This window comes from Uranotaenia lowii, chromosome 2 (assembly GCF_029784155.1).
Source record: "Uranotaenia lowii strain MFRU-FL chromosome 2, ASM2978415v1, whole genome shotgun sequence".
In the NCBI taxonomy this organism is placed as follows: domain Eukaryota; kingdom Metazoa; phylum Arthropoda; class Insecta; order Diptera; family Culicidae; genus Uranotaenia; species Uranotaenia lowii.
In genome coordinates, this window is record NC_073692.1 from 176,257,373 (window position 1) to 176,283,036 (window position 25,664).

Genomic DNA, 25,664 nt, shown 5'->3' on the forward strand with positions numbered 1-25,664 from the left:
TATACGTATATCAAGATATAAGATATAATCATTTCATTTTAGGACAATCCGAAAAAAATCTTTATCATTGAAAATGATCTCAACCCCATTCAAGTCTGTCAATCAGAATAAGATATAATTCAGATTGGAGAAACTTAAAATCGAAAATTTTAAGTACTTAATTATAACTGAATCATACATATATAAATATTTTGGTGAGATACGTTTGAGTTATTATTTTGATATGCTCTCCTGATCGGGTAAGCAATACTTATGCAACTTATTGACAAAACTCTTAAGATAGTGTTTTATTCAAGTTTAAGCAAAACTTTCAGGGCTCTTTTAAAACACACAATAAATGAAGCATTTCCTGTGTTACAATACAAAAGTTTTAAAAATTCGATGCAATGGAAAGGTCTTCATAAAACAATAATAAAACTCAAAAAAGTCAGTAGGCTCAATCTATGTTACTTGGGAAGTGACCTCATAAATTCGATTGAATCCAAGTTTTCCCCCAAGCTGTTTTGAAAAATCGGAACATTCTATAAATTCCAAATTAAATCTTCGTCCTTTCATCAAACCAATCAGAAGGACCTTCACCAAATACCGCTTTCATCGTTTTTTTTTATCATAATTGTATTACCATCATCATTGTTATCATCAGGGAAAGGCAGCAGGATAAAAAAAGAAACAGCTTCCTGATTGAGGAAAAAATATTTGGGGCTGTAAGAAAATCCTTTCGAATTAGCTACAGAAGCAGGATACATGCCTCCAGAACAACATCAATGGTGCAAAGGCGTGAACCCATCCGGGTACTTACTCTGAACTCTTTTCTCCACAGTTTTTGGCCTTTCCCATGAAGTCTATGCCTATGGAATTAGAACCGAAAAGAAATAATCAAGAAAAACACCGACGCGTACTGGCGGAAGTAATGGTTTGAAACTTTTCAATCAAAAACTTTACACGAGATGAAACCGAAACAAGACCATGGAAGCGTTTTTTTCTTGGTTTCAAATGTTTCCATTTTTTGTTGTTGCTACTAATTTTAATTTTGAGAACAAGAAGGCAGAAGCAAATTAAATCTGGTAGGAGTTAACCATATAAGCGATTCGAAGCTGCCTCAACCAAATGAGTTCATGTACCTACTCAAATCCCACCAGACTGAAAAGTAATTACAAGAAGCGTGCGAAAATTTGACTTCGGTATTACATCTGAGGTAATGAAATTATGAAAGTTTTCTGCGTCTTAAGAAATTGGAACGGAAAATTAAAAACATGTGAAATTATTCCAATTTCGGTATAAATTGCTGGGAAATTGAATTGTTTTTTTTTTATTAAGGATCGTATAAGTTTCTCTGTGTGACTTTTGAATACGCTGATAAGTCCAAACAGCTAGTCATTGAAAGAAAAATGCATATTTAAAACGTTATAAGCATCAAAAGTTCAGCAAAAAAAATACAAATTTTAATAAGTATACCCTTCAGTCAAGAAGTTCCGATGATGGATGGGTTTATCAAATAAAAGTATTTTTTTGACCATCTGGACCAACGCGCAATCCGCTGATGGAATTAGCAATCATCATTTCCATACATAAACTTTTGAAGTCCCGTCTAACCAACTTTATTGGAAGACGCGATCGCACTCTGGTTGATGGATTAAGGTCCGGAAGCTGCCGGAAAAAAGTATCACTTTGATGGACTTTGAGATGCCACGTCCGTCAGAAGCTGATGATTGAACGGATGAGTCCCGGGTCGGAAAACTTTTCGGCTAATTTGTTTCCTTCAGACTTCAACCAGAGAGTCAGTGTGGCTTTGCTTAAACTTTCGCTGCTTCGTTTGAAAAATAAAAAACCTTGGTATGGGAAGTAACTTTTTCCTTTCGGGGTTAGCTTCGAACTCGATCTGAATTAAACATCAGATCGAACAAAAAGGGAAAATTGCAAATAAAATCTGTGCCCAGCAGCTTGATCTAAAAAAAAGTGCTTTGAAGAAAATTTCGATGATGACCGACCAGGTTCTGTGGGAGTATCTTATTGAATGAGGAAATTTCTTCCAAGCACTTTCTCCTTTTCTTCTCTTCTGCCTCAAAGATTTTAACCTTCTTGCTTTCTGCCATACTTTGGGGCTGCTAACAAGCTCATTATTGTTGCTGAAAACATAAAAGTTCGATGATGTTGAATGTTCTTGGAAGCATATCAAAGTTTGTTTGTTGTTTGTGTACAGCTTGAACGTGTTTTTTTCCTTGTGGGGTGCCCGTCTTCGTCGTGAGGAGCATACCAGGAACTTATGTTTGTGATGTTTGCAATCTATTCTTGACGTAACGTCGAGTTTGATTGGTCTGGAAGTAACTTTTTTGTAGCTTCCCATCTCTAAGATTGTGCCAAGCTAAGCTTAATAGGATAAATTTCGTTTTGATGAGTTGTACGTGGGTTACATGGATTTTCTAACCTCGATTTTTTTTGTTCAATTTCAGGTAAAGCGTGACTGAAAACTAAGTAAGTTAAAAATGAAAACTGAAGTTCAGATTTTTCGTTTCAATCCACTTTTTTGGGACCCCTATTTTTGAATAAAAAGTTTTTCATTTTTATTTATTTTATGCTTAAAAATAATCTTCAAATGATCTTTATATAAGGTTAGTTTATTCAATATCAGCATTCTGTTAGTAAACATTAAAAATTTTCATTGGTAAAAATCGTATTAATACTAAATTGAACGATGAAGACAAATCTTTTGGATACATAAGAAAGCAATCTGTTGTTGGTTGTAAACACCCTTCGAAAAAAAAGCAGAAAATCTTGAAACCTCACTTTGTGGTTTCACCAGTCACATACTTCTTGAGAAAAAAAAAACATTCACCCTTTCCCCACTATTATCGTGAGACTCTGACTCATTCTGAGAGTTTTCTTATGTTTTTTTTCATCCGGTGACAGCCCAAGAAAAATGTGTTTTCCAGCAGAGCTTTCCGGGGTTAGTGGTAGTTATAACGTTTTGCTCTAGCTATCCAGATTCCGAGAAACCATTTTCAAATGAAAGCATTGGAAGCAAATGATGCGAAAATGGTCACCAATGCAGCTTTCCGTTTTTCTTGGAATGGATTCAGTTTGAAATTTTTTCGGGAAAAATCACTAAAGCTTTACTAATCCTAAAATTTTCAAAGTAAGTTTTCAAAGTACATAAAATGGCTAAGTGCAGTTCGTTAAGAAAATCAACAGAAAATAAAATATAAGAAGTGATTTTTTTTTAAATAATCTCATGAAGAGCAAATGTAAAATAAAACACTATCAAAAAATTTTGTTTTCAGATATTTATAAAATTAAGTAGACGAACAAGTTATTTCAATGCAATTCTTTGCAATGAAAAAAATATTTTAAAATTGCACCCACAAAAGCTTCGCTATTTTTAAAATAAAAAGAAAAGATCATAGCTCAGTAAATTGCCGATTGATTTTTTCAAAAAAAATATGGCTCATCTCAGAGGACTTTTAATATTATGTGTTTTCTTGGAAAAAAAAATTTACATACATTACAATTAAAATAATGGTAATAACTAGAGATGGCCTAACAGAATATTCGACGCCGAATACCGCAAAAAAAACATTAAGCCGAATATTCGGCTCTGCGAATGGTTAAACTAAGCATTTGGCTGTATAGGATTTTTCTTTGTAAAAAATCATACAATAACAGATTTGTCAAATTTATAAAATGATGTTGGATAATTTATAAAACATCCAAAAGAAATGTTGGAAAAGCTTCCCAATAACCAAAAAATGTTTCAGTGAAACATCTTAAGTATATCAGTGTATCAACCATGAGGTTGCCAGATTTCTCGGTTCTATCCGGACTTGCCCGGATATTTAATACTAAATTTGGTAAATTTTCATTGACTTCATTGAAAAAGCCCGGATATTGCCTGGTTTTGCCCGGATTTATTCACTTTTTTTTCAAGTCCAACAAAAAAAAATTGTTTAACATTTTTTTTTCTGCGTTCAAAACTAACTTTTTTTTATTTTTTTTTTTTTAAATAATCATGATAGGTTTTTTGGAAACCGTAAATACGATTTAAAATCTTCTTTTAAATTTTGAAGAAAACTTTTTTTTTGTTAAATAATTCCTGGGTTTTAACCAAATTTGCGCAGATTTTTGGTTGTCAATTTTGAAATTAAATGACCGGATTTTGCCAGGTTTTTAGATATAATATACCGGATTTGTTCGGTCCGGTTGTGTGTGCTGAAAAAATTCTGACAACCTTATTCTACCACCGTAGATCGTACTGATGAATGCTCAAAAGTATAACTTTATACTTATTATCGTTTATTCTGGTTTTATTATTGGATAAACTTGGGCTTGCCGATAAATTCAATAAAAAAAACCGAGATAAGCCAAAACTAGCCAGGATGACCAGATACTGATCAAAACTTCCTTGATTTTGTCCAGATTAATTCACTTAATTTGTCAAATTTATTTGAAAAAAACTCAATACTTTCTTTGAAAAAATTTATTACTTGTGTCTGAAAATGATTTTCAAAAGTAATTTGAAGAATGAACATCAATTTGCCTCAAATGACCCTACTTTTGAAAAAGTTATGCGATGCAGGCTAAAATTGATTCTAGGCCAAGTGGGTCCCATGCCAAATTTAAGCAAGATCGGAGCACAGGAAAGGGTCGCGCAACGAGCATAAAAATTTTATGTGATTTTGAGACATTTTGTTTGCGAGGAACATAAAAACCCAGTGTTTGATCATTTGCTTTGGTCTCCTTCGGTCGATTACTTTTGAGTGCGGATTTTTTAAAAGCTTGAATTATGACAAATATTTTATTTAAAAACTACATTTAGATCATAGTTTAGATAAAAAAAAGTTATTAGGCTTCAAAATGGGCAACCTTTTTTTCCTTACGAACCTGTTTGCAAAATATCCGTTTAGTTCTATTTCAAAAAAATTTTATCTGTAGTTTGCGTGCGTTCCCCTGGCCGCAAATATTGATCGATTACGATGATTTTTAATTGATTGGATATATAGTTTATTCTTGTTTGTCAGGATTACCAGCAGCTGATTTCGAAAGGAAAAAGTCCTGAAGAAGAGATTTTTTTTTTAAATGCTAATTACTTCTGGTAGGTTTCTTGTATTGCGTTTATTTTATAATATTTAAAATTGTCAAGAATAAATCTAACCATTTCAAAGTGATCCAGAAATGAAAAAATGCGGGAAACCATCAATAGCGTCTTCCTCTTAAGTTTGATGCATTTGATGTCTTGGACAAACTTTTACAAATTCTAGAGACAGTCATTTTGACTGGAAATTTTTTAGGGTTGTTCATAAGATTACCTTGAGTGCGACAGGCTTAAAACTTCACAGATACCATTTTTTACTCAAAAAACTACTCCATGTCGAATTTCACTTCAATCGGTCAAGTAGTTTCTGAGTTCTTAAAGAACAACTGTACAAATACTCTCGATTTTTCATGGAGATTCTGACGATTTGTAGTACATTTCATTCATTCATTCATTCAAAATTTGGTAATCCGTTTTCAAAAAAAAATGTGCATTATAATTATCTTAAATGTTGCTGAATAAATAATTTTGATAAAATATCACCATGAAAGATATCAAGAAAAAACAGATTTTTGTAGAACCACCCTAACTATATTAAAACAAGTTGTCATAAAACTTTCAGTTCGAGAGATAGATGTTTGGTGTCTTCAACAAAGTTTAATGAATTTCAATGTCCTACAATATTGTAGGATATTGAAGCCTCTATCTTATCACAGTTTATCTTTAAATCTTGAATTTCTAAAATATATATAGTTTGTTAGAGTTCTTTAGCTAAAAATGAAAAATGAGGATTTTTGCAAAACAAAACCCTTTCAAAAAGTCGCCACGTCTTGCTGGAATGTAGCTTATGCTAAAACTATGATAAGTGCAAGCAATAGTAAGCATAAAAAGTAAACATAGATTTCTTAGCTTAGCTTAGCTTGATTCACTACTCACTTCCACTTTAAATCATGAAAAATATTCTAAATAAATAGTTCCCTATAAGCTTCGTCAACCTTTAATTGAATTTTAATCGATATCAAAACAAACGCATTTCAAATTCCAGGATCGCAGGCGTGGCACAATAGCACGAATTCCACATTGCCAATCGTCCGAGGCCATCAATTTTGTCCAGAGGTCAAAAGAATGGTGTTTGTAATTGATAACACATTCACAATGAACTAAACTGATGTTCTCTCTTTGAAAATCAATAACGGCGCCGGAAACGTCCTAGTAGTCAATGAATTGAAGAAAAATAGAGAAAAATGATAAAAAGAATAATGCATTCTACCAAAAAACAATTTTGTGTGGATTGAGTAAATAGGTTACGATCAGGAAAAACTTTAGGCAAGTGTTAAGAAATCTGGGTTCAAATCCTATTCTCCTAAGCCCCTGTAGTTTCGTATTTAAACTCTTCAATTCAGTTGACATTTTTTAATAACTACCTAGGTACATAATAAAAATTTTATCAGATATCATAAGGGTTACCATTATAAGTTGTCGCATACTTAACTTCCTACCAAAATCAAATAAAATTTTAACTAAAACCCGGAACAATATTTTATGAATTATGATGAATCATGTCAGAAGATTTGAGTTTCGAAAGAACAATGGTTTGATTTTATTTTTTTAGATACTTAAACTAACTTTTCATTTTAATTTCAGTGGCTGCTATTTTTTCCCTGGAGACATCAACATTTCTAAAAACAATCAAAATTGTACTACATAACCGTTTTTAAGATGAAATTTCCTCACTTGGATAATGATTCTCAATAATGTCAAAAAATATTGAAACGTTGACTGGATTGAACTATCAAAACGCGAAACAAATCATATTAAATGCTGCAGTTTAGTTACATTTTGTCAAACTAACAACACATCACTTGGAGTTACTGATCACTATTACATCAAAATGCATTATCTATATAGGGGAGAATGAGGATACTTGATCCCTGGGGATACTTGATTCCTTAGCTATATCTCGAAACTGGAATGTCTTACAAAGATCAAATGTTCTAGAAAAATGTGCCAAAATGAGCAAAATAGCAATGCTTGTAGTTTAAAAAATTTTTACAAAATAATTGTTTGAGTAATTGAACTTTGTTTGAAAAATTTCACAAAATGTAACTTGAAGATCTTTTTTCATCACTTTAAAATGTTCCTTAGAAGGGAAAATTATGAAAAAAATATTTGTTCCAATGTATCAATCGTTCGAGCGTAAAATGAACTTCATAATGCCATATTTTCAAAGCAATGGAAAACTCTCAACTTTTTTTCAGAAAAAGTTTTCTAAAATGTTGATTATGGGTACAATTGATCCCCTAGAGTTGGGTACAATTGATCCCCCTTCCAAATGGCATATTCTTCTTCTGAATTGATCGTTATGATTGCTGTTTACGAAATTACTAATATTTATCCAAAAACTAATATTTATCAAACAATTGTCTGAAGAAAAGAGCAAAAATAATTAATTTTCTCTAAATTATAAAAAATAGCGCCTTTAAGTATGCAATGTTATTAGCGTTGAGACAAAGTTATAGAATTTTCTTCTTATGTCTGCTATAAGTTGTGAAATGAGAACAAACATGACCAAAATAGTCAATTAACATTCTATCTTGGGGTTTTGTTTGATTTTTATACAAGGATTAGGGCTTCCTGAATAAAAGATCAAGTCTCCTTCAATAGGGGATCAAGTCTCCCCTAACTTCAGAAAAATTGCATTTTTTTACTCCCACGAAAATGCTTCTAGTTCATCAACGGGTTCAAGTATCGTTCTAATTTTTGGAGCATAGAAACTTGAAGTTACAAGCTGTCAGAAAATGTCAAAGACGACGAGTTGCTAAATTTTTCCAAAAAGATATGGTGAAAATAAGAAAAGGGGATCAAGTATCCCCACTCTCCCCTATATAAAAACCAATTTCTGTATGTTTGTTTGTTTGTTTGTTTGTTTGTTTGTTTGTTTGTCCTCTATAGACTCAGCCGTCTTAAGAGCTAGAGGTCTGAAATTTGGCATGGATGCTCATTAGGACCAGAAAGGATGAAAAATGTTTTTAGATTTTCGGATGACCCCTTCTGAAGGGGGTCGTCCATAGAAGACAAATATTGTTTTCGCGATATTGACGTTATTTTTTGTCGGATCGTGTTGAAAATTTGCACATGAGTGTTTTTAAAGACGAGAAATCGATTTCAGATGTCAAATTATGTGTAAGTGATCGTCCAAAGGGGTCGTCCATATTAACTGTTCGCTGTTTTTGCGATATTGACGTTATTATACATCGTATTCAGATGAAAATTGGTACACGATAGTTTTGAGTGACGTGCAAACGATTTGGGGTATCAAATTCAGTGTAAGGGGCCCGCGAAAGGGGTCGTCCATATTAACTTTTCAGTATTTTTGCGATATTATCGTTATAATACATCGGATTGGGATTAAAATTTGCACATAGGAGTTATTAAGGACAAACAATTGATTTCACTTATCCAAATTAAAAACAGGGGTCGGCCAAAGGGGTCGTCCATATTAACTCTTCACTGTTAATGAGATAATGTCGTTATTATAAATCGGATTCAGATGGAAATTGGTACACGATAGTTTTGAGGGACGCTCAATCGATTTCAGGTATTTAATTTAGTGTAAGGGGCCAGCAAAGGGGGTCGTCCATATTAACTTTTCAATATTTTTGCGATATTGTCGTTATAATACATTGGATTGGGATGAAAATTTGCACACAATAGTTTTCAGGGACGGGCAACCGATTTCAGATCTTAAATGTTTTGCCAGGGGTCGACGAAAGGGGTCGCCCATATTTATTAATTTTTCACGGTTTTTGGCAATATTGACGTTATTATGCAATGGATTGCTTTGAAAATTTGCACACGGGAGTTTTGAGGGACGGACAATCGATTTCAGATATCAAAGATTGTATAAGAGGCCACTGAAAGGGGTTTAACTTTTGGCAATTATTGCGTTGTTATGCAACGATCGAGTTGAAATTTATACACGAGGGGTTTTTTGGACGGTCAGATGATTCCTGATTTCAAATTTAATAGCAGACGACAAAAAAGGTAATCGTCCAATATTTTTGCAATTATTACTTAACATTGAATTCGGAGGTGCATCTGGAAAATGCTTAGCAATCGACTTTCATACAAACTGTTCATGCCATATTCCAAGTTGAAAGCGAAACGGAGTTCGTATGGGATCAGCTAGTAATTATTATAAGATAGTAAAATGTTTCAGATATAAATTTTATACGAAATAAATAAAGTAATCATGGAAAAAAACATCTAATTTGAACAGAAACCCTTGATAGTAAATAAAATGAAATTATATTACTTTAAAATTAATTGTTTATAAGTGCCATTATTAGAAGTGGTGTTTCCAAAGCAAAATAAGAATAAAAGAAAAAAGATTGGCTTTCATTATTTGTAGAAATCTAGGTCCGTTTATCGAATTCTTTATGCATTCATTCCCAGAGAAGTTATTTCAGTAGATGGAACGGTACATTCACATATTCTCAAACACATCGAAACACTTCTACACGAAACCGCAGGAAACTAAATAAAATATACGGGGCTCGTTTTTAAGCAATCGATTTACGAAAAGATAGAATCAAACGCCTTTTGACAATATTTCACAAGAGAAATCAATGAAGAGCTTGAGTCAATTGATAATAATAACGCGTTACGAGGGTGGTTAACTTTAGAAATTTTAAATATTTAGCTCTTCAATATGAAACGGCAAATCAAAAACAAGCAAACTTGCCGCTGTTGCTGCAAGGTGAATTATAATTTCTCTTTTTAGATGATTTTCAACCGTTTTCTAATCATTTCACGATTACTATTTTCTCTGTATTTTTTTTTTGCATGACACGCTCATCTATTTTGAAAAAATTAAATCATGTTTAATCAATCGAAAATCGCATCAATATACCTAATCAAAACGAGCGCACGAAAAATAAGAGAAGTCAACGTAAGATGACGCCGACGACGATTCATCTATAATAAATTGTCAAGTAAAATTAATGTATTTATGAGAAATTGTTTTTTTAATCATAAAATTTATCCAATTATTCGTTCATCAATTTCTTCAATTTTACTAATTTTGTATTTTTTCAATTCAAAGGCAAGAAACAATTCACATCGTCAACTTGACATTGATTTACATCGTCAAATTTTATAAGGAGTGTGTTTGAAAAAAATGCTACTCTTTTTTTGTGAATAACTTTCTAATGCAAGGATGGAAACGGATGAAATTTTAAGTGATACTGCCTACCAATAAAATGTTTACATATGCAAATTTTTGAGACATTCTGTTAAGTGTTTTTGAAATAGCGTCTAATGAAGAAATTTTTCGACTTTAAGTTTAGCAGGAAAAGTGCGCCATCTATAATGCATAAGACGCGAATAACCAAAAGTTGATTAAAACGTCTCTAATAAAATTAAAAAAAATCGATAATGCATACACTGAACTATCCTTTTTTTTTCAAAATTGATGTTACTTTTTATTATTGTTTCTGTTTCCTGAAGCTTGACTTTCAAAACTACTCAAAATTTTTAATTTGACCGAAATTATGGCAAATTTAGTAGATTGTACTTCTTCGGAAGAAAAACAACATATTTGACTTGTGATCGCTCCATCTCTGATTTCGAGTAATTGCACCTCTCCAAATCTAACCAAAACAGAGTTCCATCTTTGTAGGACCTATTCTTTGTTTATTTAGTCATTAGTCATGTGTCAATAGTTATGTAATATAGACTGATTAGTAGCCTTCACAGATCGTCAGCCACCTAGACATCAAATTTTACAAATATTTTCCTTGTTTTTCCTCGGAACATTCAGGCTTAACTTGTGAACGAAAAGTTTTGGCAGAAAATCCACCCGCTAAAGAGTTCTTTTTGTTGTCCATTACGTAATTTTTCAAAATATCTCCTCACTAGCGGTTTCAATATTTTGCGCACGATTTGACCACCGTATTTTGTTTGTTTTAATGGCGAGTAGCTATTTTACCTTGTATAAATGAAGTCAGTCAGTGAGATGAGGTAGTAAAAAATATTTTTTTGTCACTTCTCTAATCGACATTTTTGGTTTGCGCTTTATAAATTTTTTTAACATCTTCATCTTCGCTTCCGAAAAAGTGAAATTAGGAATGAATTAGCTCACCATTAGATCCTCTAGGACTCCATGAACGATTCACTATATAAATTTTGATCGAATAGTTGATTTCCAGCTGTTTTTGGGTCTTGCACAAGGACTTTCCGGAATTATTCGCGATTCTACCCTAAAAACTTTGTCAATGACCCTCTGTATTGGATGATATCTCAAAAACTACTTGACAGAACGTCACACCATTTTGCGAAGGTATACACTAGTAGCTAGCTTCAGTGAATATTTCATCAATTTACATTCATGCATAAAGAAGTTATTCACAAAAAAAAATTGTTCCTTTTTTCGAATGTACTCCTTATACAAAATGAATTGAAAAACAATTTTTAAAAATAGTAGTGAACAAAAGCTTCTATAAGCTTAGACTTTTCGAAAAGATCTATATATAGATCTAGATCTATAAATTCGTTATGCCCTCAACTGCAGAAAACGCCTTGAAATATGCTTATTTACAAATGCAATACTCGTATAACATTCATGATAGACTTGCTTGAAACTTTCTTAAACTTTAGGGCCATGTTAATTTCAAATTTAGAAACTAAGAACTGAAGAATGTGAATGCAATCAAAGCTTTTCTCGCATACTAGCGTGCTCACAAATTTAAATTCCTATAGTGAAATATTTTACACCTTGCCGCTCACAATTAAGCTGTCAAAATGAAATTTCAGCTAATTCTCTTTGCTCCTTTTGTATTTAAAAGTATTTAATAGTTGCCACATTAGAAATACAAAATACTTAACAAACTCCACTTAAGCGAGACTCGGATCATAAGCGCCCAGAAAAATCCAGTCATAGAATCGTCTTCATTAAATCGATTGGGAGGAAAAGTAGTCTGCGAGGATTTTTTGCGATGAAACTCCATTTCCACATCACAGGAAACATTAAAATACTGCACATGAATAAGAAATAAACTTCGATTTCTGACTAAAAACTCATATAAAGCATCAGATGATCTTTTTTTTTATGAGCATGCCTGAATTTTCAATGTTGTATTTTAGGAAGTGTGCTGTCCAGCCTTGTAAGCTGGAAACATAAAATACAACCCGGTTTTTTTTAAGATTTATTCACATCAATTGTAAAACCAAATGAAAAACTGGAGTAAAGTTAAATTTGTGTTTTTGTTTATTAGTGACACTTACAATACTTTTTCAAATTTTGCGCTGAAAAGCAATCTTGGGTGCTAACAAAATGATGGATCCATCTTCTAAGTTTGTTGTTGAGATCCAAACATGTAATTTGAAGAAAAAAACTTAAAAACTCATTTTCTTCATAAATTATCAAAGCTTTCGGCTGCCTTTGTCAAAGTTTATCACTAAAGTACTTAATTTGAAATTGAAATATTTTCAGCTAATCCCAATGTAAAGCCAACTAGAAAAAAAATTCTTAGTTATAGAGTCATCTCCGAAATTTCTAATATCCAGGCAAAATCTGAACCCCGTTATAATCTGAATTGAAATATCGGAATAATCCAAAATAAAATCTTCATTTTTACGCCGCAGCCCGTGGCGTAGAGGGTAGCCTTCAAGTCTTCTAAGCCAGTGGGTATGAGATCGAATCCCGGTCACGGCATACATAGTACACTTTCTGTGGGTTGGTGGTTTTAGCATTTGTAAGATGCTAGCCATCATATCCTCGAAAGATGTACGCTTAGAGTTAAGAAAAAGGAATCGCTTCGAGGAAACATCATGTTTCATTGAGATCCTGTATGTGTTTGTGTTCGTTTTTTAAGGATGTCTTTCGTTCACCAATATACAGCAACTTATTATGCTTAAAAAAGTCATAAGTTAGGGTTTTGATAATTTTTAACCACCCCCTAACTGTTTTGGTCGAAGTTTTTCTCTGGAGCCACTTTTATAAATCAAACATTGGGATTTTTCATGTTTTAACTACTTATTAAACTTTTGTTTCATAAAGTAACAAATTCGCAACATTTTTTTAGTCGAAAAGAGTGCGGAGTTTATGTTTTGAAAAAATCTTGATATCCACATCTTTTCAAATTGTTTCAAATGATTAATAAGAAAAAATTTAAAAAAAACATGAAATGATTAGTTAAGAAAAAAAATAAGAAACACTAATTGAAATTTTATTATCAGGGTTTGGATTAAAATTTACAATTAATTTGGTTTGGAAATTTGTTTTTATAAACAATCAATTTTGAAGGTGGTTTACATGTTGAGAATATAAAATCAGTTTGAATGATTTGATATTCAAGAATCGTCTTTAACGTGAATGTTTTAAGTTGTATAGAAGAAAACTTTGGATGAGATCAGTTGTGATTATCTACACTAATAACATGGTCAATAAATGTTTTTAACAGAATCAAAAGTTTGTATGATAACCGGTGAATCAAGTATAGTACAAGCAACGTTTTTTTTTTCAAAACTAAAATCTAAACTCAATACTTTCAAAAACTATGTACTTAACCCACCGATGAAATACATTATATTTCTTTAGAGTCTTTTAATCAAGTAACTACCATAATTCTTCCAGCGTGGTTGAAAAAAATCTCAAACTAAATGCAAAAAACCTTAAAATCAACAAACGAAAGCACTCATTTAAAGAACTCTTTCAAAACCGCAATCCGAGAGTAACAACTTACAAAGAGACCTTGTGTTTTCAATAGGTTAGTTAGCCAGTGAAGATGCTGTTGCTCCATCAGCACAACGAAAAAGCAACAGAAAAAAATCACGAGGCCACCCGGTCAAACTTATGCCAATAATAACATTAAAAGTGCGGAAAGACGAGAGCTTAACATGAAACATGAAGTAGAAAGGACTGAGGAAAAAAAACTGACTCCAAACGGAACCACAACGAAGAAAATATTGACAAAAACTTCCGATTCAAAGGATTTCCACCATCCATAATATCGAGAGAGATAGAAGAAAAAAAAAACATCCCAACTCAGATGGTCAAAAGCAAAAAAAAAATGGGAAAATAAAAGCTGAATGTGGTTGTTTTCTTTTCACGCAGCAGCAGAAAAATAATTGCGGCTGACGGTTTCGTGGAAAGTCCTTTTATATAAATATTGAAAAAGTCGAACCGTGACTTTGCCAATGTTCGGGGTGAGTTTTAATGGTTTGCTTCTTCAAAGTGACAATGGCTCGAGTGACCAAAAGGAAGTTTTTGAAGTTTATTTTCCATTAATAGTGGCAAAGTCAATTTTTCGAGATATTAATGAAAACTAAATTTTTAAATTTTCAATGGTTTCATGGAATTTTAGGAAAAAAATCTTAAAAGCTCTTAGATAATTGAGAACCACATGATAACTAAAGCATAAACATTTTCCTCGGGGCGAAGTGTAAGACGGGTCGTTTAAAAAAAGTCTCTAGCACTTTACGGATAAAAAAAAATAAATTTCCAGAAGCAGAAGTGGAGGGGGTACGAGATTTGGACAGAAAAAAAACCCATGAATCGGGACCCAACAAAACATCCCTCGGAATCGAAATGAAACTCTTGGAATGAAAATCAATTTAAAATAAATATGAAACATATTTCGTTTGTCAGCCACCCACCAAGGGTAATCGCTGCAATTTGGTTTATTGGAGTACATTTTTTGCTAGAAAACTCAAAAAGTGATCCACAACGTGACGAAAATCTGTTAATATTGCTTTTAGCGAATAACTCTCTGGAGCCACGATTTGATTTCATTTGTTTTCAAATTTAATCAAATCATGATATTCGTTTAGCTTTTCGACTTCTGACATTCTAACTTTCTGACTTTCTGACTTTTCGACTTTCTGACTTTCTGACTTTCTAACTTTCTTCCATTCTGACTTTCTGACTTTCTGACTATCTGACTATCTGACTTTCTGACTTTCTGACTTTCTGACTTTCTGACTTTCTGATTTTCTGACATTCTGACTTTCTGAATTTCTGACTTTCTGACTTTCTGACTTTCTGACTTTCTGACTTTCTGGCTTTCTGACTTTCTGACTTTCTGACTTTCTGGCTTTCTGACTTTCTGACTTTCTAACTTTCTGACTTTCTGACTTTCTGACTTTCTGACTTTCTGACTTTCGGACTTTCTTACTTTCTGACTTTCTGACTTTCTGATGATCAGACTTTCTGACTTTCTGACTTTCTGACTTTCTGACTATCTGACTTTCTGACTTTCTGACTTTCTGACTTTCTGACTTTCTGACTTTCTGACTTTCTGACTTTCTGACTTTCTGACTTTCTGACTTTCTGACTTTCTGACTTTCTGACTTTCTGACTTTCTGATGATCAGACTTTCTGACTTTCTGACTTTCTGGCTTTCTGACTTTCTGACTTTCTGACTTTCTGGCTTTCTGACTTTCTGACTTTCTGACTTTCTGACTTTCTGACTTTCTGACTTTCTGACTTTCTGGCTTTCTGACTTTCTGACTTTCTTACTTTCTTACTTTCTCACTTCCTGACTTTCTGACTTTCTGACTTTCTGACTTTCTTACTTTCTGAATTTCTGACTTACTGACTTTCTGACTTTCTGATGATCAGACTTTCTGACTTTCTGACTTTCTGGCTTTCTGACTTTCTGACTTTCTGACTTTCTGACTTTCTGACTATCTGACTTTCTGACTTTCTGACTTTCTGACTTTCTGACTTTCTGACTTTCTGACTTTCTGACTTTCTGACTTTCTAACTTTCTGACTTTCTGACTTTCTGACTTTCTGACTTTCTGACTTTCTGACTTTCTGACTTTCTGACTTTCTGACTTTCTGATGATCAGACTTTCTGACTTTCTGACTTTCTGGCTTTCTGGCTTTCTGACTTTCTGACTTTCTGACTTTCTGACTTTCTGACTATCTGACTTTCTGACTTTCTGACTTTCTGATTTTCTGACTTTCTGACTTTCTGGCTTTCTGACTTTCTGACTTTCTGACTTTCTGACTTTCTGACTTTCTGACTTTCTGACTATCTGACTTTCTGACTTTCTGACTATCTGACTTTCTGACTTTCTGACTTTCTGACTTTCTGACTTTCTGACTTTCTAACTTTCTGACTTTCTGACTTTCTGACTTTCTGACTTTCTAACTTTCTGACTTTCTGACTTTCTGACTTTCTGACTTTCTGACTTTCTGACTTTCTGATGATCAGACTTTCCGACTTTCTGACTTTCTGGCTTTCTGACTTTCTGACTTTCTGACTTTCTGACTTTCTGACTTTCTGACTTTCTGACTTTCTGACTTTCTGACTTTCTGACTTTCTGACTTTCTGACTTTCTGACTTTCTGACTTTCTGACTTTCTGACTTTCTGACTTTCTGACTTTCTGACTTTCTGACTTTCTGACTTTCTGATGATCAGACTTTCTGACTTTCTGACTTTCTGGCTTTCTGACTTTCTGACTTTCAGGCTTTCTGACTTTCTGACTTTCTGACTTTCTAACTTTCGGACTTTCTGACTTTCGGACTTTCTGGCTTTCTGACTTTCTGACTTTCTTACTTTCTGACTTCCTGACTTTCTGACTTTCTGACTTTCTGACTTTCTGACTTTCTGAATTTCTGACTTACTGACTTTCTGACTTTCTGACTTTCTGACATTCTGACCTTATAACTTTCTGACTTTCTGACTTTCTGACTTTCTAACTTTTTGATTTTCTGACTTTCTGACTTTCTGACTTTCTGACTTTCTGACTTTCTGACTTTCTGACTTTCTGACTTTCTGACTTTCTGACTTTCTGTCTTTCTGACTTTCTGACTTTCTGACTTTCTGACTTTCTGACTTTCTGACTTTCTGACTTTCTGACTTTCTGACTTTCTGACTTTCTGACTTTCTGACTTTCTGACTTTCTGACTTTCTGACTTTCTGACTTTCTGACTTTCTGACTTTCTGACTTTTTGACTTTCTGACTTTCTGACTTTTTGACTTTCTGACTTTCTGACATTCTGACTTTCTCACTTTCTGACTTTACGACTTTTTGACTTTATGACTTCCTGACTTCCTGACTTTGTGACTTTCTGACTTTCTGATTTTCTGATTTTCTGACTTTATGACTTTCTGAATTACTGACTTTCTGACTTTCTGACTTTCTGACTATCTGACTTTGTGACCTTCTGACCTTCTGACTTTCTGACTTTCTGACTCTCTGACTTTCTGACTTTCTGACTTTCTGACTTTCTGACTTTCTGACTTTCTGACTTTCTGACTTTCTGACTTTCTGACTTTCTGACTTTCTGACTTTCTGACTCTCTGACTTTCTGACTTTCTGACTTTCTGACTTTCTGACTTTCTGACTTTCTGACTTTCTGACTTTCTGACTTTCTGACTTTCTGACTTTCTGACTTTCTGACTTTCTGACTTTCTGACTTTCTGACTTTCTGACTTTCTGACTTTCTGACTTTCTGACTTTCTGACTTTCTGACTTTCTGACTTTCTGACTATCTGACTTTCTGACTTTCTGACTTTCTGACTTTCTGACTTTCTGACTTTCTGACTTTCTGACTTTCTGACTTTCTGACTTTCTGACTTTCTGACTTTCTGACTTTCTGACTTTCTGACTTTCTGACATTCTGACTTTCTGACTTTCTGACTTTCTGACTTTCTGACTTTCTGACTTTCTGACTTTCTGACTTTCTGACTTTCTGACTTTCTGACTTTCTGACTTTCTGACTTTCTGACTTTCTGACTTTCTGACTATCTGACTTACTGACTTTCTGACTTTCTGACTTTCTGACTTTCTGACTTTCTGACTTTCTGACTTTCTGACTTTCTGACTTTTGACTTTCTGACTTTCTGACTTTCTGACTTTCTGACTTTCTGACTTTCTGACTTTCTGACTTTCTGACTTTCTGACTTTCTGACTTTCTGACTTTCTGACTTTCTGACTTTCTGACCTTCTGACCTTCTGACCTTCTGACTTTCTGACTTTCTAACTTTCTGACTCTTTGACTTTCTGACTTTCTGACTTTCTCACTTTATGACTTTACGACTTTCTGACTTTCTGACTTTATGACTTTATGACTTTATGACTTAATGACTCTCTGACTTTCTGGCTTTCTGACTTTCTGACTTTCTGACCTTCTGACTTTCTGACTTTCTGATTTTCTGATTTTTTGACTCATTGACTTTCTGACCTCTGTTTTTCTGACTTTCTGACTTTCTGACTTTCAGATTTTCTGTCTTTTTGACTTTTAGTTTTTCTTACTTTCTGACTTTCTGACTTTCCGTTTTTCTGACTTTCTGACTTTCTGACTTTCAGTATTTCTGACTTTTTAATTTTATGAATTACTGTCTTTCTGTTTTTCTGACTTTCTGACTTTCTGGCTTTCTGACTTTCTGACTTTCTGACTTTCTGACTTTCTAACTTTCCGACTTTCTGACTTTCTGACTTTCTGACTTTCTGACTTTCTGACTTTGTGACCTTCTGACTTTCTGACTTTCTGACTTTCTGACTTTCTGACTTTCTGACTTTCTGACTTTCTGACTTTCTGACTTTCTGACTTTCTGACTTTCTGACTTTCTGACTTTCTGACTTTCTGACTTTCTGACTTTCTGACTTTCTGACTTTCTGACTTTCTGACTTTCTGACTTTCTCACTTTCTGACTTTACGACTTTTTGACTTTATGACTTCCTGACTTCCTGACTTTGTGACTTTCTGACTTTCTGATTTTCTTATTTTCTGACTTTATGACTTTCTGAATTACTGACTTTCTGACTTTCTGACTTTCTGACTATCTGACTTTGTGACCTTCTGACCTTCTGACTTTCTGACTTTCTGACTCTCTGACTTTCTGACTTTCTGACTTTCTGACTTTCTGACTTTCTGACATTCTGACTTTCTGACTTTCTGACTTTCTGACTTTCTGACTTTCTGACTTTCTGACTTTCTGACTTTCTGACTTTCTGACTTTCTGACTTTCTGACTTTCTGACTTTCTGACTTTCTGACTTTCTGACTTTCTGACTTTCTGACTTTCTGACTTTCTGACTTTCTGACTTTCTGACTTTCTGACTTTCTGACTTTCTGACTTTCTGACTTTCTGACTATCTGACTTACTGACTTTCTGACTTTCTGACTTTCTGACTTTCTGACTTTCTGACTTTCTGACTTTCTGACTTTCTGACTTTCTGACTTTCTGACTTTCTGACTTTCTGACTTTCTGACTTTCTGACTTTCTGACTTTCTGACTTTCTGACTTTCTGACTTTCTGACCTTCTGACCTTCTGACCTTCTGACTTTCTGACTTTCTGACTTTCTGACTCTTTGACTTTCTGACTTTCTGACTTTCTGACTTTCTCACTTTATGACTTTACGACTTTCTGACTTTCTGACTTTATGACTTTCTGACTTTATGACTTAATGACTCTCTGACTTTCTGACTTTCTGACTTTCTGACTTTCTGACCTTCTGACTTTCTGACTTTCTGATTTTCTGATTTTTTGACTCATTGACTTTCTGACCTCTGTTTTTCTGACTTTCTGACTTTCTGACTTTCAGACTTTCTGTTTTTTTGACTTTTAGTTTTTCTTACTTTCTGACTTTCTGACTTTCCGTTTTTCTGACTTTCTGACTTTCTGACTTTCAGTATTTCTGACTTTTTAATTTTATGAATTTCTGTCTTTCTGTTTTTCTGACTTTCTGACTTTCTGGCTTTCTGACTTTCTGAATTTCTGACTTTCTTACTTTCTAACTTTCCGACTTTCTGACTTTCTGACTTTCTGACTTTCTGACTTTCTGACTTTCTGACTTTCTGACTTTCTGACTTTCTGACTTTCTGACTTTCTGACTTTCTGACTTTCTGACTTTCTGACTTTCTGAATTTCTGACTTTCTGACTTTCCGACTTTCTGACTTTCCGACTTTCTGACTTCTTGACTTTCTGACTTCCTGACTTTCTGACTTTGTGACTTTCTGACTTTCTGACTTTCTGACTCTCTGACTTTCTGACTTTCTGACTTTCTGAATTACTGACTTTCTGACTTTCTGACTTACTGACTTTTTGACTTTTTGACTTTTTGACTTTCTGACTTTCTGACTTTCTGACTTCTTGACTTTCTGACTTTCTGACTTTCTGACTTTCTGACTTTCCGACTTTCTGACTTTCTGACTTTCTGACTTTCTGACCTTCTGACTTTCTGACTTTCTGACTTTCTGACTTGCTGAATTTCTGACTTTCTGTCTTTCTGACTTTCCGACTTGCTGAATTTCTGACTTTCTGACTTTCTGACTTCCAGACTTTCTGGTTTTCTAACTTTCAGATATTTTTTCTTACTTACTTTTGGCTTTCTGACTTTCTGACGTTCTTATTTCTTCACTTTTTAATTTTTTGATTGTCTGATTTTCAAATGCCCTACACTCTTTTTTTGATTTTCTTTCTCTTAGCCCTTCGTTTTATAAAGAAACGAATTTTCAACAATTAATGTATGGAAAAAGTGAAAAATCGTATTTTTTTTAATTTTTTTTCTTTATGTACTCATCATTTCCAACTTTTAAACTTTAAACTTTAAAATGATTTTTGAGGGAAAATAAAAAATCATGAAATGAAGGGTTAGTCTTTTCTATTTTTTGACTTCCTTTCCAACCTTTGGACTTTCTGATTTTCTGACTTTCTGACGTTCTGATTTTTTCACTTTTTTATTTTCTGATTGTCTGATTTTTAAATGCCTTACACTCGATTTTTTTTCTTTTTCTAAAACTTTTGTATTTTTTTCTTTTTGACTTTGGTTTCCAACTTTTGGACTGTGAAGCTTGTTATAATTTCGTTCGAAAGGTTGAATAGCGATTATCTCAAATCACACAATCCTGCACAAAAATAAATCTTAATCAAATGTTGGCAGCTTATCTTGACTGGATAAATCCCTCGTTGCAGGGTGCTTTCGATCAGAGGACGTCAAATTAAATGCTGCTTTGCTTAGATTGATTTAAATGTTCCCGTTGCAATGCTTTACCAGAATCAGAAGTAGCTAGCTAGAAGTCGGTCGCTGAGAATGAGAATGAAATGTCGCAACGCAATTCTTCACCCGGATTCGCATCATCGCTCCAGTGACACCAGCAGCAATGGAATTTTGTGCTCCCTCATCAATTTTGTTGAGGATTTTTTTTTCTTTCGATGAGACGCTTCACAGAGATGCAGGGGAATTTAATGCATTCAGTAAGATTGAACGATTTTTGAATTTTGTTGAGCATATGGTTTTGAACGATGCATTCCGAATAAACCGATTTTTCGAACGACCGAAGTATTGACATAAGACTTCGATAAGAGTTAGTTTGATTGAATTGGAAAACAAATAAAAATATTGACAACTAGTTCAAAATATAGAGAAGCTTTGAAATTGAAATTCAAGGTTATCCAACTCTGTTTTGACAATATTAGAAGAAAAATTTTGAAGAACAAGAAAACTTGTTTATGTTCCAATTGACAATTTCCAGCCGAGCTAATAAAAATAACAAAATCACTCATCCCAACTCCATTTTACAGGTTGCCATCCATATGTATTTTTCTATCAACGCTATAACTCATTTTCCAAAGTGGCTCAGGGATTAGCCTCTAACTGATTACCTGACCTTTTTCTTTCATGCTTGTGGCAAGAAATGGGGGGAAAACCAACCCCATTTCTGTTGTCTTGTGTAAGATTGAACTTGAAAAAAGGAACCAACACGAAACAGCATCCACATGACTCTACACATACACATACAGAAGCGAGGAAAAATAATTCCAACAAAAATAATCGCAAAAACTAAGAAAAGCTTCAAGTGCTAAATTAATTTCCATACAGACGGCACGTGGGGTTCGTTTGGTGCGGTGCATTTTTTTTCGTCTGTACCCTAAATCTTTCAAGGAAGTTAGGTACTGTGAAGTGAAATCTCCGGGTTCCAAATGGAGATACAAAGGTTCATGTGTGATGCGCTATATCAAGAATTTTCTCAAACTTGCACGGTCTATTCTTTTGTCATTTTCAATTACTCCTTTAAAACATTTATGGAAAACTTATGAGGGAATCAAAGCCCTTCTCCCATTTCGTTCACTTTGATTTCCGATCGCTTTCTTCTAACCTGCGATCTACCGAATTTTTAACAAAAAATTCCAAAGAAGCTTATGAATTATAAAAAAAATATCAAATGATTTTAGGAAGATAAGTTGAAGATAAGTTTCCAAAGTAAAATATTCACCGTAGAATCGGGAAATAACTTGATCTTTGCGTTCAAAACTAAGTGTTAAAAAGCAAGTTAGGAATTTTGCTCTCCTCCGCCGGAATTTAATCTTAAATCAATCTAGTCTTGTGACATTTAATTTTACGACACTTTATGACGTTTACGAATTGAAACTAATTTCTAATTGTAGATAAGACAATTTAACAAACCTTTTGTATTTCAACTCCGATTTTGACATACAAAAATCCTAACGCGTTTTCAGAATGGGTTTTTTTTTAAAGAAGTGTAATTAAACAAGAACAGAGTATAGAACGAACCCTTTTCACTTGAAATTTAATGCATCGAACACTATTTTTATACCTCGTAAATTTAGACTCCATGGAAAAGGCGTTCACCTCTCATGATGGTCCACAGAATCCAAAAATCCAAAATCTAATATCCTCTCTACTTTATTACTTAAAAATTATGGTTATAAAAACCGATAATGCCATTACAAATGTTATGCTGGTATGAAATATTCTTCAGGAAACCAATTTCAGCCAGATTTTTTTTTTGTGCTTCCTAATGCTCAACATCACATTTTAAAAAGGTTTTGATAAATTACACAACGCAACAAAATTTACATTTTTTAGAGGAGCAACGAATTTAAAACGTAATTTTAATTTATTTGAGCGCCCTGAACATGGCCGTAGGAACGGGGGGGGAGGTTTTGGGGTTTAAACACCCCTCTCCCCATGATAATAAAAAACATCAAGCGAGGGTATCTACTCTACGCTCAAAATTTAAAATTTAGAACAAACCAAATTTATAATTAATAAATTGATAATAGAGTAAGGTTAATGAACATTAACAATCTAGACTAAGAACAAATGTTAAAACCTAAAAACCCCATCCCAAGTTCAAAATTCTGCTACTTTTTTTCAAAAATTTTTCACTTGTTGAAATTCAGGTCTGAATATTAAATTTCGAATAAGTCAAACCCATTTCGGAGGTTCTGATTCCATAAATCCCATAACCGAATGTACATTCCTATCTTCGTATCTAGTTCCCCTATATCCAGTTCAGGACTTTTGATGCAGTTCGAATAATCATAAGAAATTAGAGATGAAAAGCTGCTTTCAAATCCTGGTTCGAATTTGGTTTTCAATTTCATATCAAATTTGAATCATGCATTTTTAATATTTTGGTAAAAGTTTTCCAAACATGCAAAAAAGAAAAATTTTGATTATTATTTAAATTAGAAATTCTTGAACTTGACACAAAATTCAAAAAATTAAAGCTTCAAAGTGGCAATCTTAAATTGAAAAGAATGATCCAGATCTTTGTAAATTCGTATTTTAATTCTGATTCACAATACGGATTAAAAATAAATAATTAAAATAGTGAACTTAGATTAAACCTTAAACCTTAGATTAAAATTTTAATGATAATAGATTCATGAATGACGGATTTATAACTTTGATCATAATATTCTCATCTGGAATAAGATTCGAGAATCACTTGCAAACAGTGTGCTACACTACGAAATGTAACTCGAAATGACTGAATTTAAGTCTTAAACTTCACTGGACAAAAATTAACACAACGTTTGCCGTTACCTAAAAATGCTCAATTTGTAAAGTTTAGTCCAAGAGTTTCTGAGATACAGAATGCCGAATTTCGGTGGTTCTCGTCATAGATTTTTTTTGCGGTCCTTAATATGTTTAGATTTCTTGACAGATCAATTTCTAGATTTCAGTATTTTATGCAAAATTAATTTGCTAACACAATTTAGCTAAAAATCACTTATATGTAAAAGGTAGATTTTGAGTTTTTTTTTTATCCTCAAAAACCAAAGTTTCATTTTGAAAAAATCATCCACAGATTCCATTGAAAAATATTTACTGTTAAAAACAATCTTCACCATTCAATTTCTTTATTTTCCCAGTGTATTATTTAACATTATTAAAACATTAAGGGCACCAAAATTTGTCATTTAATATTTCAGAAACCAAATAACAAAAATCTGTGTCGTGTCACATTTTGTAGAATGAGGTTTCGTTAACATTTGAACTATGCTAGCATACTAGTGGCAAGCGAAAAAACGAGATATCGCGTGATTGGTCCACAATGTGTTATTATTGCAGTTTTTCAAAGTAAAAGTTTATACTAAAATCATCAATCTGGTTCAACTTTGCATCAACAAAATTTGATCCGAAAATCTGATGATTTTTATCTCTTACTTTTTATGAAAATTTGATTAATTTCCATCAAAGGTAAAAATCTTTGAATTTGAAAAATAGTTTGGAGGAATGGACATTTTAAGAAATGGAAGACTCTTCTAAAAAAAAACCTTATTTTTATGCCCAATTCAACTAAGTTTGATCTACCAGTTTGATTTTAACCATCAATGAAAGTGAATTTTGCTCACCTTTTAGGTTTAGGACCAATTTTCTAATGTTTCGATTGAATACGAATACTTTTAATGAAAAGAACTTAAAAATGAATAATCATAAATATAGTTACAATTATAATTTGTTTAAATTTTGTATTTTTGTATTCGTGCTTTGTTGGGCAAAAAATCATAGATAAAATTAGTCACCAAAACCCCCATAATGAGTCAGTTTTCCCTACGGCCCTGGCCCTGAATATATAAATATGCAGTTTTTCTATCTGCTTTTGTTATTGAAATACCTTTAGATAATAAGAACAGTTCTTAAGATAAAACTGCAATTTTTGACAAAACTTTCAAACAAAAATACAACATAAAGTTTTAAATCAATTACAAACTTTTCTCAAGACTTCAAGTAATTTTGAGTTCTGCGAAAAGTATTTAAGAAGTTCTCCATCTATTCACTTTTCCTCACTTAACGAATTTTTAAAGAAGTTTTTAACCGAATTTAGTTTAATATATTTTGAAATATTTAGATATTTAATTCTAATCGTTTTGCAGATTTCAACAAATTTGTAAAATGAAATCAAGTTTTTTTTTTTCAACTTTCTACAGTAATGTCAATAATTCTTATACCTAAAGATATTTTTCCAAACTTTTAAAAACTGTTGAATTTAAACTTTTTAGATCATACGTCATCATCATCAAAATATAATTCCTTAATTGAATGGAGTATTGTAAACAAAATCACAATCAGATTTTTTCTTAAATGTAGGTTTGATAGTTAATCAGTTATCAATGATTGATTTGATTTAAACTTCATATCACTAAAACTAAATGTGATAGTAAAAATATGACAAAGATTCGAATTCAGGATGCTAAAATCTACCAAATCAATAATTTAAACATAAGCACTAAAATGCTGCTCTTTTGAGTTATCAGTTAAATTATATGGATTATATTTTTTATCGTGGTAAATCGTGGTTTTTTATAGAAATCTTTCTTAAATGGTGAAAAATGTATCTTATCAATTTTAATATTTTGTTTTAAC

At 32.9% G+C, this 25,664-nt stretch overlaps 1 protein-coding gene across 2 annotated transcripts in view; it reads left to right on the forward strand.

Moving 5' to 3' along the window:
• Positions 1-25,664, forward strand: part of LOC129744755 (uncharacterized) — a 429,246-nt gene that overhangs the window by 258,601 nt on the left and 144,981 nt on the right. The gene's annotated exons all lie outside the window — the stretch shown is intronic.